Raw genomic sequence first — 13,927 nt, 5'->3', positions numbered from 1 at the left:
AAGGGATAGTGAGCAACTTCAGAAACTAGGTGAGAAAAGGCACTATGATGTCATCCCTAGCTTTCAGATTGCTCATTCTAGAAGAAGCCAGTTGCCCTTAGGAGAGGTCTGTGAGATGAGAAACTGAAGTCTCCTGCTAATAGCCATGTGAGTGAGCCTTCCTGGAAGTTGATGCTCGGAATCCATCAAGCCTTTAGATGACTATAGTCCCAGTCAACATGAAGAACACTATCAAGAGAATGAGAAGATGACCCACTGAATGGGAGAAAATATTTGCAAATTAAATGTCTGGTCAGGGTTTAATGTACAGAATATAAAAAGAACTCCTGCAACTCAGCAGCAAAAAGATAAACAAACAACTCAATTTAAAAAAGGGCAAAGGGGGACTTCCCTGGTGGGCCAGTGCTAAAGAATCCACCCTGCAATGCAGGGAATGTGGGTTCAATCACTGGCTAGGGAACTAGGATCCCACATGTGGCGGGGCATCTAAACCCACGTGCCACAACTACAGGGCCCATGCGTTCTGGAGCCTGCGTGTCACAACTAGAGAGAGAAAACTCACACACAACTAGAGAGAAGCCCATGTGCTGCAACAAAGATCCCACGTGCTGCAACTAAGACGGAAGCAGTGAAAAAATAAAAACAAACACACAAAAAAATGGGCAAAGGTCTAGAATAGACATTATCCAAGGAAGACATACGTATGGCGCAGAAATACATGAAAAGATACTAAACATAATTAGTTATTAGGGAAATGCAAATCCAGCCTACTTCACACCATGTAGGATGGCTATAATAATAAGTTTTTGATGGAAAATAAAATGTTGGTGAGAATGCAGAGAAAATGGAACCCTTGAACATTGATAGTGACAATGTAAAATCCACGTTGGAAAACAGTTTGGTGATTCCTCAAAAATTAAACATAGAATTACCATATTACCCAGCAATTCCAATACTAGCTATATATCAAAAAGAGACTCAGAGATGGATAGATCATCTGATTTACCTATTTTTATGTACCATCTGATAAATTGTATTTTTCCTACAAAATGGCGTATTTCACGGATGTTTTCAATTTCATTAGAATAGAGAGGATAGAGTATTTTTAAAAAGAATTGAATCTTTTCAATATCTATAGTGATATCTTCTTTCTAATTCATGTGTATTTGTAGGCTTGTTATTTTTTGAAATTACAATTGGCTAAATTCTGTTTAATTGAACACTTTAGTGAACCTACTCAGATTTACTTATCATTTCTATTCTTTCTATTTTATAGGTGTTAATTTCTTTTCTTTATTAATTCCTTAGTCCAGCTTCCTTTATATGTTCATGTTTTAAGCCATTTAAAAGCTCTTAAGTAAAACATTTTATTCATTTATTTAAGAATTTTCTTATCAAATAACAAAAGTATCAACTATTCCTCTAAGGACAGTTTTGGCATCAGCATCCCAGAAATTTTCATGAGTAGTATTTGCATCAGCATTCATAATGAACAGACTGAATACTGTAAGGTTTATCAATACAGGCTATTGAGGCAGGCTGGCAATATTCAAATTCTGACCACAGCCTCTGTCTCATGAACCAACTTGCCACCAGGCCAGCTTTACAACAAATGCTGAAGGAAATTCTCTAAGAGAGGAACACAAGAGAAGAAAAAGACTCACAAAAACAAACCCAACACAATTAAAAAAAATGGTAATAGGAACATACAAGTTAGTTCGTCTCTCTGTCTTGGTTTCTCTCTTCTGTAAAATGGGACTATGTGTAATATTCAGTTCAAAGAGTCATTTTCAAGATTAATTCATGTAAAGCACTAGAGGAGTTCTCGGGGCTCATGCACTCAGTAATCATTCCTTCTTGTTATTCCATAGATAATCTGCGATGGTTGTTTTCTCTTTGGCCAAGATCCAAACTTTGAATTTTTATTTATTCTTTCGTTATTAATTCTTAGTGTTATTGTATTATAATGAGAGTATAAGCTGTTTTCGTTTCTCCTATGTTCATATTTATTGAGGTACACTCTGTAGAGTGATATGATATCAATTTTTGTAAATGGTGCCTAGAGAGAGAGTTTGCAGTCTCTGTAATGTACAAAGTTCAACACACATATACCAAAGCAACCTCATCTATCAATGTCTCATTTTTTGTACCTTTGCTTACCCAATCTGAAGTTTTCAACTATTATTATTATTTTAATAATTTTTTTTACTTTTTTTTAAAACTTCTCTGACTTTGATCAACAACAGGAATTGAGGAAAAATAATGTTCACAATCCCTTCCTCTAATCAGAGGTTGGCAAATTAAACCCCATAGGCCCCATGTACACTGCAGCCTATATTTGTAAATGAAGTATTATTGGAACTCAGCCACACATTCATTCATGTACTGTCTAGGGCTGCTGTCCCGCTGCAACTGCAGAGGTAAGTAGTTACAACACAGATTGTATGCCCCACAAAGCTGAAAATATTTACTATCTGGCTATTTACAGAAAAAGTTTGCCATCCTTTTGTCAAACAATCTATGTTTCATTTGTCCAGATTAACATCTGCTCCTTGGTTATTTGTTATTTGTTTATTTATTTTCAGTAATTTAATAACAAAATGTTATATGTATTTGCTTAGAATAGCATGTATTTTTTTCAGTATCACCCCATCTCAATAACCCCACTTTTTCAAGAGCATCCAAACACACATATACATGTAGAACATCTTCTCCAAAATTGCCATTATTTTTTCTAAATTGAGAACAAGCTCTACATGACTTTCTGCAAATTGTTTTCTCAATTAGTATCACATCATTGTCAGTGAATACAGGATCTAATGAAATCTTTTTCATTGATGCAAAATAGTTTGTAGTATAGATGTCTTACAATTTCCACAGTGCCTGAACCATTTTATGTTCCAATCAGCAATGTGTAAGTGTTTCAATTTCTCCACATTCTCACCAACACTTTTTATTTTCAGTTTAAAACAGATTATTATTAAAGCCATCCTAGGAAGTGTGAAGAAGGTTTATTTGCATTTCTCAAATGACTAATGCTGTTTAGTATCTTTTCAGGTGTTCATTGGCCATTGGTACATCTTCTTTGGAGAAGTGTCTGTTTAAGTCTCTTGCCCATTTCAAAATTGGGTTGTTTGTCTTTTTATTGTTGCATTAAAAGAGTTCTTTACATATTCTGGATATAAAACCTTTGTCAGATATGGTTTGCAAATATGTTTTCTCATTCTGTGGGCTTTCTTCTCTCTTGACAGTGTCTTCTATGGTTTGAGTGTTTTTATCTTCCCAAAATTCACATGTTGAAATCCTAACCTACAAAGGTGATGGCATTAGTAGGTGGGGCCTTTGAAAGTTTACTAGGTCATGAGGATGGAGCCCTCATGAATCAAATTAGAGCTCCCTAGCTCCTCCACCACGTGAGGATACAACAAGACATATGCAGCCTGGAAGAGGAACCTCTCTGATTATGCTGATACCCTGATCTCACACATCTAACCTCTGGATGGATGAGAAATAAAGTTCTGTTGTTTAAAAGTTACTTAGTTTGTGATATATTGTTATAGCAGCCCAAACAGACCAGACAGTGTCCTGATGCACAAAGATTTTTAATTTTAGTAAGGCCCAGTTTATCTGTCTTTTGTTGTTTATGCTTTTGGTGTCATATTTAAGAAACCATTGCCAAATCCAAGGTCGGGAAGATTTGCCCCTATTGTTTTCCTCTAAGAATTTTATAATTTTAGATCTTAAATTCAGGTCTGTGATCCATTTTGAGTTAATCTTTTATATGGTGTAAGGTAAAGGTCTAATTTCATTCTTTTGCATGTCGATATTCAGTTTTCTCATGACCATTTGTTGAATGACTATTCATTCCTTAATGAGTGGTCTTGGCACTCTTGTTGAAAATCAATTGACCATAAACATGCACTTTTATTTCTAGGCTATCACTGTATTCCCTTGTTCTGTACATCTCAACTTACACTAGTAACACCCTGTTTTAATGACTATAGCTTTGTAGTAAGTTTGAAATCAGGAAATGTGAGTCTTCCAACTTTGTTGTTTTCGAGATTGTTTGGCTATTCTGGGTCCCTTGGAATTCCAAATGAACTTTAGGATGGTTTTTCCATTTCTGTAAAAAGTACTGTTGAGATTTTGATAGGGACTGAATCAAATCTGTATATCAGTTTGGTCAGTATTTTCTTCTTAAGGATATTGTCTTCCAATCCCTGAATGTGGAAGTTTTTCTATTTCTTTAGGTCTTTTTAAATTTCTTTCAGCAAAGTTTTATAGTTTTCAATGTATGTCTGTGTCTCCTTGGTCAAATATATATCTGAAAATGTTATTCTTTTTGATGGCATTATACATGGAATTTTTTTGCATCATTTTATTTTAGGAGTGTATCTTCAAATATCATGTAGTCTGAAATTTTTATTGACTATAGTTAGAAAGCATTGTCCTTCAAAAGGGGAATTTAAGCCATTTATATGTACTGTTATAACTGATATGTTTGATCTTGCTTGTAGTGTTCTTTCCCTTTTATTTATTTAACAATTCCAAGGGCTGGAACTCAGCACTGTACAAGACCGGCTCCACTCTTGCTCTGCTGTTGCTGTTTCCAGCAAGAGAGATAGAAATCTTCCTTGTTTTTCCTTCTCTCACCCCTCTTTTGTTATGTGGACCAAGTGGTTTGCTGCTTTGATTGTCCTTGTGATTCTGAAGTTGCATTTTTTGATTTTATACTAGTATGGAATACCATTATCTCTTTATTTATCATGTCAAGAGTATGTATTTTCTACTTATCCCCTGTGTATTACAAGTTAAGCGTAGTTTTTTTCTTTGCTTCATCTCCAACTTTCTATTGTAGTGACAAAATCTATTATTTTATGTCAAGTTTATTCATCTTTTCATAGTCTATGAATTCTCTTTCAAGAGAACTAGTTTCAGATCCATATTGAAAAACAATTTTGGTGACGTTTAACTTGTTTTGTGCCTCATTACTATTTTTTTGATTTCTTAAAAATTCCCGATGGGTTTGTGAGAATTATTCTTGTTTTAGGAAGTATATCTAATTGGTGTAATGTTTTGGATTCTTGCTCATGAAAGACTATCTGTGCCTTTTATAAAAATGATAACTTGAATGAGTATAGAAATTTTATGGCATAATATTTTCTCTCAAAAAACTAATTTCTGCTATTTAGTGTATGACAGATATTTGATACCAATATGAATTTCTTCTTTGTCTGTTTTTTTTGATCTCTGGATAGTTACAATATTTTTTGAATATCTGAACTTCATAAATTTTCTCCATGCAGGGCAGGGCCTCTTATCATTAACCTTGCATTTGTTTAGTAAGCCTTAAAGATTCAAACAATGTAGTCTTTTTCTTCCTGGTCTGGAAAACTATCTTCATTATTTGCTAATTAATGCTTCATCTCTTCCTGCTTTCTTTTATTTTTCTCATATCTAGATGTGTGTACACATGTGAGTGCATATGTGTGTATGTGTGTGTGTATAATTTACAGTTTTGTCCATGGTTAATTATGGAGCATTTAATCTTGTTTTCTCATGATCTCTTTGGTTTTTTTTTTTTTTTCCTGGATTCAATCTCCTGATTATTGCTGCTTTTTAGACTCCTCTATGTTTTATTTATATGTAAAATTTCTTGATATCAAGTCATTAAACCTTAGAGATGCCTCTTATTGTTTCATGAATTCTGTTACAAAAACATATGAGAGATTTCTAATATTCTGTTTTAGACTTGTTATTCTCTTGTTTTTGTAGTACAATGATTTGTAGCGGAACACTGTCTCTGATTTCTCAGATTTTTTTTTTTATTTTCAATTGCAATATCATCCCTTATGTCTGGTGATGTTTTGTTTGCTCACCACAGTGAGAGCTTTAGGCTATTTCACAATGGGAGGTGAGAAGGGACTGGTGATGAAATTATATGGAAAGCTTTAAAATCTCCCAGGCTCAGACAAAGTGAGAAGGAGCAAATATTGATTTATCTTAGTTTAAACTTGTTGGATCATAGGTACAATAGCTTGAGTTGAATAGGAGGGGGCTGATGACTAGGGGCACTTTTTGCAGGAAGATTAAATACAGATATCATTTTCCTCTGAATTTATTGTGGCAACAGCTACAAATTAGTACACATTCTTAAACTGCTTCCTCTAAGTTGAAGGAATGGTTTCTAGCATGTTTCTCCATTCCAGGGAAAAGTCAAGAGCAAGAACTCCATTAAGGTCCCCACTCTGTGTGCACCTTAAAACTTACATTTTCCAAATCTGCCATAACATTTAGGATTACCCTTCTAAACTCTGCCCAGGGCCCTCTAATCAGCTATACACACAATGATCTTAGTTAAAGATGTTTGTATGGGTTCAACCAGTACTTTTCCTTTAACTTATTTGGCAGACTGATTCTTTTTTTCCAGTGAGTATCTTATCAGGTTTCTCATGTACTACCTTCAGCAGGAGCATGGTTCCCTCCCTAGTTTATTATACAGGTACAGAGTACTCCTTTTTTATATTCCTTGGTCATATGCCTACGCTCAAGCTACCATCTCGACCCACAAGTCCTATTGCTTACTTCTTGAAGTACAGATATCTATATTCTGGTTTGCATACCTAAGACTGGGTGGGAGGTTGGCATTGCTCTTCTGGAACTTACATTCCAAAGTGCTCCCAAGTCACCCGTTATTACAAGAATTTTTAACTGTTAATCAGAGCTGGGCATCTATGTTTATTTGTACCATGCCACGAAGAGTTCTGGAGGGTTTGCACATGATTTTCCTATGAAAGAAGCAAAATTTAGGTCTAGGTGTAGAGTTCAATATACCTTTGTTTTTAAGATTTAGACTGTAGTGCAGCATACTGAATGGCCTGTATACTTCTGATTGTTTCACAGAATTGACCACTTGGAGGAACCACCATACAACCTCAGAATCAAGCAGATACAGGGCACTGTTTTGGAAAAGATTATGCTGCATCTCCCAGCAAAGGTCATTCATGGCTACAGAATTGTTTTCTCATCCTATGGGCTGCAGAGTCTCATGCTGGTATCAGAATCACTCAGGTGTCCAGCACGGGAACTGCAGGGCGGTTCATCCCCAGCATCTTCCCCACTCCCACAGCCATGCAATGGAGACCGCAGAGGCACCAGGGTGCTGAGAACAAAGCAAGTATCAAAGCACCCAGCCCCTTGCAGAACCAGGTGTGCTCCCATGTCCACCCAAGTTTAACGTATTGTACAGTCAGTAATGACCCACTTACATGCAGAAATATTGCCCAGGACTTCCCTCACCCTCAATCTTGCTCATAATTAAGTTCAAGAACAGAATGAGACAATAGTCAAACTACAAAGCAGGCAGCAGTTGAGCAGAGAGGCAGGAACACAGACTTTGGAGTCAGGATTGGGATCGGCACCATTCACTAGTCATGTGACTACCGACAAGTTTTTGAACCACTTTGGGGATTAGTTTCTTCTGCAAAAACGATAATAATACCTGCTTCTCAAAACTGTTGTGGGGATTCAAGAGCACAACTTGGTGTTCAGATTTTACTTCCTTCTCTTCCCTAGAGCAGCATATAGTGTTATTTCCAGGAGGTATAAAAAATATAAGGCTTTATATAGAGTCCTGAAGAATTGGTAGGGAACCTGAGAGATACAGATTATATGTCTCTTCTTTCTCTTGGGTATGGTATCAGAGGGACTGCAGATGTATTTTCCTAGCTTCAAAAAACCAAAAAAAGATGGTGCAGTTAGGATATGGGAAATCTAACTTGAATACCATTTGCAAATCTTATTTTCAGGCAGAATTTGAAAACAATACAAAACAAAACTCCATTCTTGTATTAGAGGATTATCTACTTAATACAATTATAGAACACTAATTTTTTTGTGTGTCACAGTAAAGAATAAATAAAATTGGAAAATAATGGGTCATATATGAATGTCCTAACCACTTATCTATGGCTGGTGAGGAGGAACCCATGCTTTTCACGATTAGGGAGCATGGAAGAGTTGCCCTGGCTCAAGTGACACTTGCCTTTTTGTGTAGTGGCTAGAGCCTTTCACAGGCAGAAAGAGTGCTTGTTTCCTGATGAAGTGAGATAATATCAGAAAATGCTTTGCATACTGTGAAATATTTTACAAAGCAGGAGAATATTAATGTAAATATTAACACAATTTAATAACAGCTTTGCCTATTTTATTTCATCATATATGTAATAATATGTAGGGACTGGTTATGGAATTAAATTAACTTAAAATTCATGAGTTTTGAATTGCAATTGTCTATGTAAGTTATCAACTTTGACTTTCATGTTCTTTGGGCAGCACTTTGTAACTCTTCTCTGTGCCTTTCTAATGGGTCCATATATTATGTCCCATCACAAGTAGAACTGCAAGAAGACACTTCTGCTTGGGGCAGAGGCTGGGTCTTCCAATCACATCTTCCTACTTTCTTCAGTGAGATCCTCTTCTTCTGGAAGCTGGTTTCACATGGTGGCTTAGATTTTTCCATCTTTGTGTCTAGTACCATTTGAAATCAGTGTTTTAGGAGTAAGACTTGCAGCACAGCAAAAGGCCAACTGCAGAGGAGCTGCTGCTCATGGGAACAGCTCCCCTCCTCCTGCCACCTAAGCCTGTTCAAGAAAGGAAGAACTTGAGAAGCAAAGTACACTCTTGAGTGTGTTGGGTTGTGGAGGGGGACAGTGCAGAGATGGGGTTGTGTTCAAAAGAAACTCAGAGGCTTGAACAGAGCCAGGGTTTGTGATAGTCTTTCTGTTGACAAGTAGCAGCAGCCAGCAGCAGTAACCTGTTGGTAGGGGCTTTGAGCACGTGATTGGGCAACACTGGGTTGTGATAGGCTAGGGGAGGGCTGTGGATGGAAGGACTATCTCATCATATCAGCACTGTCCGCCTGCTCCTAGATGCCATGGAACATTCAGCTGCAGTTGGTGAGCAACTGAAGTCAGACTTGCCAGTTGTACTGATAACGTGCAGGACCCCATCCAGCACCACTGGACCCATCTCTTACACAGGCTGACTAATTTCTCCTGGTGTTCAGAGTCTGTTTTTGCCTAGCACCATTTGAAATTGGTTATGATGTAGGGGAAAAAGCAGCAACCTTGAGGCCTTATGCCAAGTCTGGTCAGCAACAGCCTGTGGCTTCCTGGAAGATGGATGGGCAGAGAAAGGGGAAGGAAAGATATATACTTTTTCTTACTAACTTCTTTAACTACATCTACAATACTTTATGCAGCGGTAATAGATCTTTTAATGGATTTTTAGAAACAAATCATTAAAATTTACCTGATGTCTTCAGTTTGCTGAAATGTGGTAGAGCTGTAAACTCTGTATATTGGTTGCTGTTGAACTGTCTTTCTGTTCATGTGTCCTGACCTTAGTAAATGTTTTACTATATTCTCTTTATCATGTCTTTGTTTTCTATCTTTTACTTTTTATTCCTAATTGTATGATTATGAGAGTGGGGTCCTGAAAAGTTAATTTGCTGTGCAGATTTTGCTACTTCATAAAGAACTTGAAGTCAGTTCCAGCAAACAGATATTAAAAATGTAGCCCATTAAGACAAGAATGAAATTCTATGAGCCAAGAAATAAAATGAGAAAAAAGATTACAGAAGAGAGACGTGTTTCAGACCTGGGCTAAAGGATGCTACTTATTGAATGGGAAACTGACCTCAGTTACCCAAAGGGCTGCAGCCCTGGAGCCTCTGTAGTCAGTGATCTCTCAGAGAAGTTGGCATAACTGAGCCTGTACTCACATGGCCTTAGAGGGAGGAACGTGATGAATTCAGCTGTGTTATAACAGATGCAGGAGAATTGCTACTTTCACTTCTTAGTTTCTATCAATGCTTGAAGACAAAGTGAACCAGTTCTGTAAAGGTATTCAGAGATGAGCCAGGTTTGACTTCACGGGGAATTAAACTTGGGGGCTCTTCCGGTAGGAGGGCTGTGTCCCCTTTTTGCACAGGAGATGCAAGGCCAGCTCTGACATACCTGCAGGACTTTTATTTCATGCCAGGGGTTCTCCATAAGTGGTGGCATCTCAACCACCTGGGAGACCTTTGTAAGTCCACATCCTGCCAGTCTTCCCCAGCTGGCTGCCCTGCCCAGTGGGGTGGGGGTGGGGCGGGTGAAGCATCTGTTGGGAAAACTTCCAGGGAAGGGGATGCACTCCCTCACTGTAGCTGCAGTGCTGTTTCAGGCTGTTGCCTGGGGAATTCATGCTCTAACCCTAGGTTGTGGTGGTGGAAACAATTAAGACCCTGAGTTGTTTTATTCACTTCTTTGCTGAGGTAGCTACAATAGACCTACGGGCATAACAGCTTTGAATCAGTTGTAACAAACTGAATGACTTTTGATTCAACTACTGTGTCCCTAGCTTCAGCCTAGTTACTCCAAATAAAACAAGTAACTCATGGACTCTGCCAATAGGTTGCTGTGATTCCAGTCCCCAAATGAGAAAGTGCTAGATGATCGAGTTTAACATGAAAGCACAAAAACAATGACTTGGGACATCTTTTCCATAAAAGTAGTCTTTGGTGCTCTCATGAATGCTTGATTTTAAACAGTGCTCATGGCTGTGTCATGAGAAGCAAAATGTATGCCCCTTACTTGTAACCAAAGGGCCACTCATGCAGGATTATTTTTCTTTATTCATTTAGAGGTCGAAAACTCTTTATCTAAAATTGGCATTCCAAGGTGGTTTTTGCTAAAAAATTGCTAAGCAGAATGTTTCTTTTGGAGACATCTTTTTTTTTAAGTGTTTTATTATTTATTATCATTTATTTATTTATTATTTATCTTATTCATTGGCTGCATTGGGTCTTCATTGCTGCATGCAGGCTTTCTGTAGTTGTGGAGAGCAGGGGCTACTCTTTGTTGCAGTGCACAGGCTTCTTATTGTGGTGGCTTCTCTTGTTGTGGAGCTCAGGCTCTAGGCTCATCGGCTTCATTAGTTGTGGCACACGGGCTCAACAGTTGTGGCTCACAGGCTTTAGAGTGCAGGCTCAGTAGTTGTGATGCACTGGCTTAGTTGTTCCACAGCATGTGGGATCTTCCCAGACCAGGGCTTGAACCCCTGTTCCCTGCATTGGCAGGCAGATTCTTAACAACTGCGCCACCAGGGAAGCCCTTTTGGGGACATCTTGAGTCTGGTTTTTGAGGCCATTCTTTCCACTTAGATAGAAAATGCTTTGTCAGGCATGGGTCCCACTTACCTAAGTTTTACCACCTATTTACCAACCCATACAGGTTTTTTCTGGCTAGCAAGTGAAGAATCACAGTGGGTAACTTTCTCAGTATGATCCATACTTAAGGCGAATTAGTCACCTTCTGTTGGTATATAAGCCAGAGGGAAGGAAAATAGTTTATTGACCACAGACCCCTATATCATGCTTCCCCCAGTTGTATGCCATAAAGGACAGAGATTAGCTGTTTTTAAAAAGTGAATTTCCTAGGAGGTAAGTAGAAAATAGCTAATTAATTAAAGTAAAATTGAAAATGGCTTCTAGGTATCACAGCTGTGAATGAAACCTCTGAAGAATGACAAAGTTTGAACAACTAAGAGACTCATCAAATGCCCTAACAGTCCACAAGAGGGCAGCAGTGCTATGATTATAAAGGCTGACAACTACATTCTAGGGTAATCTTTTCCAGATGAGCCTGGAAATGATGAAAGCAATGCAGCTTAGGGAAAAAAAACACCCACATCTTTGTGTAAAGATCAATTTTGTATCATTTGTGGAAGTCGGTAGACTGTGTTAAATGTTGCTCTTGAGTATAAATATGCAAGTTTTTAAAAATATACATAAAAGTTCATTTTTGGTTAAAATGCTAGCTGTCAGGCATTACTAACTTTGAGAATGCAGCACCAGAGTTGCCTATTTTCCTTAAACCCTAGAATGTACTTTAGCAATGAAAATTTAGCTTCCTGCCTATCTCAGATCTCTTCAGCATTCTTGCAGAAGACTTTTACTCTCACCTTAAAAGCTCTCCCTGTATATTTTATGACAATTAAAAAAATACAGTAGTCTCAGGTTATAGGCAAATAAAATTTGAGAAAATGTTTTCCTTCAGATAGGCAACCTAATTTTCACTCAGTGATGGTATTACAAAGATTGCATTTTTTTTTTAAACCACAGATGGCTTCCTTTGCTTAGCCAGGCAACAAGATTTTAATTCAAGTCTTAGTCATTTTCTGACTTCTTTAATAGGCTGAATTACAAAACCATAATTTTCTTTTATAAATATAAGCACCTACCTTTGTCTTTATAAGTTCACACGTAGAAGTGGACTCTGAGGCTTGAGAACCACTAATACAGAGGTTCTCACACTTAGCTGAATATTAGAATCACTTAGGAAGCTTTACAGAAGCCTGATGCCCACGCCACACCCCAGGTCAATGACATGACAAATCTCCGGGGCATGGGACCCAGACATCAGTAAAAGTCCTCAGGGGATTCCAAAGTGCAGCCATGGTTCAGAAACATGTTATGCTTTCATGGCTGAGATTTGGGTTTTTAATTACTCAGCCACACCCAGGCATTAAAGTGAAGTGGAAGATATGTCTTCTACCATACACATGGATATAGATAATTGAATGTGGTTAATTCAAGGCCAGGAAGATAACAAAGGCTGAGAGCTGGGCAGAAATCAGGAAGTGCTGCACAGAATGGGCTCTGTGAGCTGGGCCTTGGAAGATGCCCAGGATCGGAGAGGATCAGAAGCACTTTATGCAATAGTGAACCAGGAATACAGTAGAGAGCACAGGACAGATGGTCTGGCTTGACTGAGAGCAGGTTATATGAAGTGTTGTAGAAAGAGAAGGCTTGGGAAGAAACATTGGGAATTAACTGTAGAAAGCTTTCAAGTACCATGAAATGGACTTTATGCTGTGGATAAGGAGGTCAGACTGAGAACCTTTGAGCAGGGGAGGCACATGACCGGTGGGGAGGGGAGAAGCCCAGACATATTCAAGTTAAGGCTCTGAGACAGGAGGGGCAGAAGTGGTGGTTGTGGGAGGGGAATGCTTATAGAACATGGGCCCCAATTAGAAGCATATTCTGATTTGAGATAAAACACACTGGATTTGCATCTTATCCCTTTTCTTCCTGATGAGTCTGGATAATGTTTATCAATTTTGTTTATCTTCTCAAAGAACCAGCTTTTAGTTTTATTGATCTTTGCTATTGTTTCCGTCATTTCTCTTTTGTTTATTTCTGATCTGATCTTTACCATTTCTTTCCTTCTGCTAATTTTAGGATTTTTTTGTTCTTCTTTCTCTAATTGTTTTAGGTATAAGGTTATGTTGTTTATTAGATATTTTTCTTATTTCTTGAGGTAGGATTGTATTGCTAAAAGCTTTACTCTTAGAACTGCTTTTGCTGAATCCCATAGGTTTTGGGTCATCGTGTTTTCACTCTCATTTGTTTCTAGGTATTTTTTGATTTCCTATTTGATTTCTTCAGTGATCTCTTTGTTGTTCAGTAGTGTATTGCTTAAGCCTCTATGTATTTGTATTTTTCACTTTTTTTCCCTGTAATTGGTATCTAGTCCCATAGAGTTGTGGTCTGAAAAGACACTTGATACGATTTCAGTTTTCTTAAATTTACCACGGCTTGATTTGTGACCCAAGATGTCATCTATCCTAGAGAATGTTCCATGTGCACTTGAGAAGAAAGTGTATTCTGTAGTTTTTGGATGGAATGTCCTTTAAATATCAGTTAAGTCCATCTGGTCTAATATGTCACTTAAAGCTTCTATTTCCTTATTTATTTTGTTTTGATGATCTATCCATTGGTGTAAGTGGGGTGTTAAAGTCCCCTACTATTATTGTGTTACTCTCCATTTCCCCTTTGCCTTACGTATTGAGGTGCTCCTATGTTGGATGCATAGATAGTTAC

General features: G+C 37.8%; 1 long non-coding RNA gene across 3 annotated transcripts in view; it reads left to right on the top strand.

Moving 5' to 3' along the window:
- The window catches only part of LOC130849402 (uncharacterized), an 80,955-nt gene that overhangs the window by 55,685 nt on the left and 11,343 nt on the right, over positions 1 to 13,927 (top strand). Inside the window, exon 3 of one of the 3 annotated variants that reach the window (XR_009052734.1) lies at positions 6,904 to 7,576. The exons of the other annotated variants lie outside the window; for them this stretch is intronic. This is a non-coding gene — a long non-coding RNA (uncharacterized LOC130849402). Of the gene's footprint in view, positions 1 to 6,903; positions 7,577 to 13,927 lie in introns of those variants that run through there. 3 annotated transcript variants of the gene reach the window in all.

This window comes from Hippopotamus amphibius, chromosome 3 (genome assembly GCF_030028045.1).
Source record: "Hippopotamus amphibius kiboko isolate mHipAmp2 chromosome 3, mHipAmp2.hap2, whole genome shotgun sequence".
Taxonomy (NCBI): Eukaryota; Metazoa; Chordata; class Mammalia; order Artiodactyla; family Hippopotamidae; genus Hippopotamus; species Hippopotamus amphibius.
The sequence above is the reverse complement of the archived record's forward strand: the minus strand, read 5'-3'. Positions and strand labels throughout refer to the sequence as shown.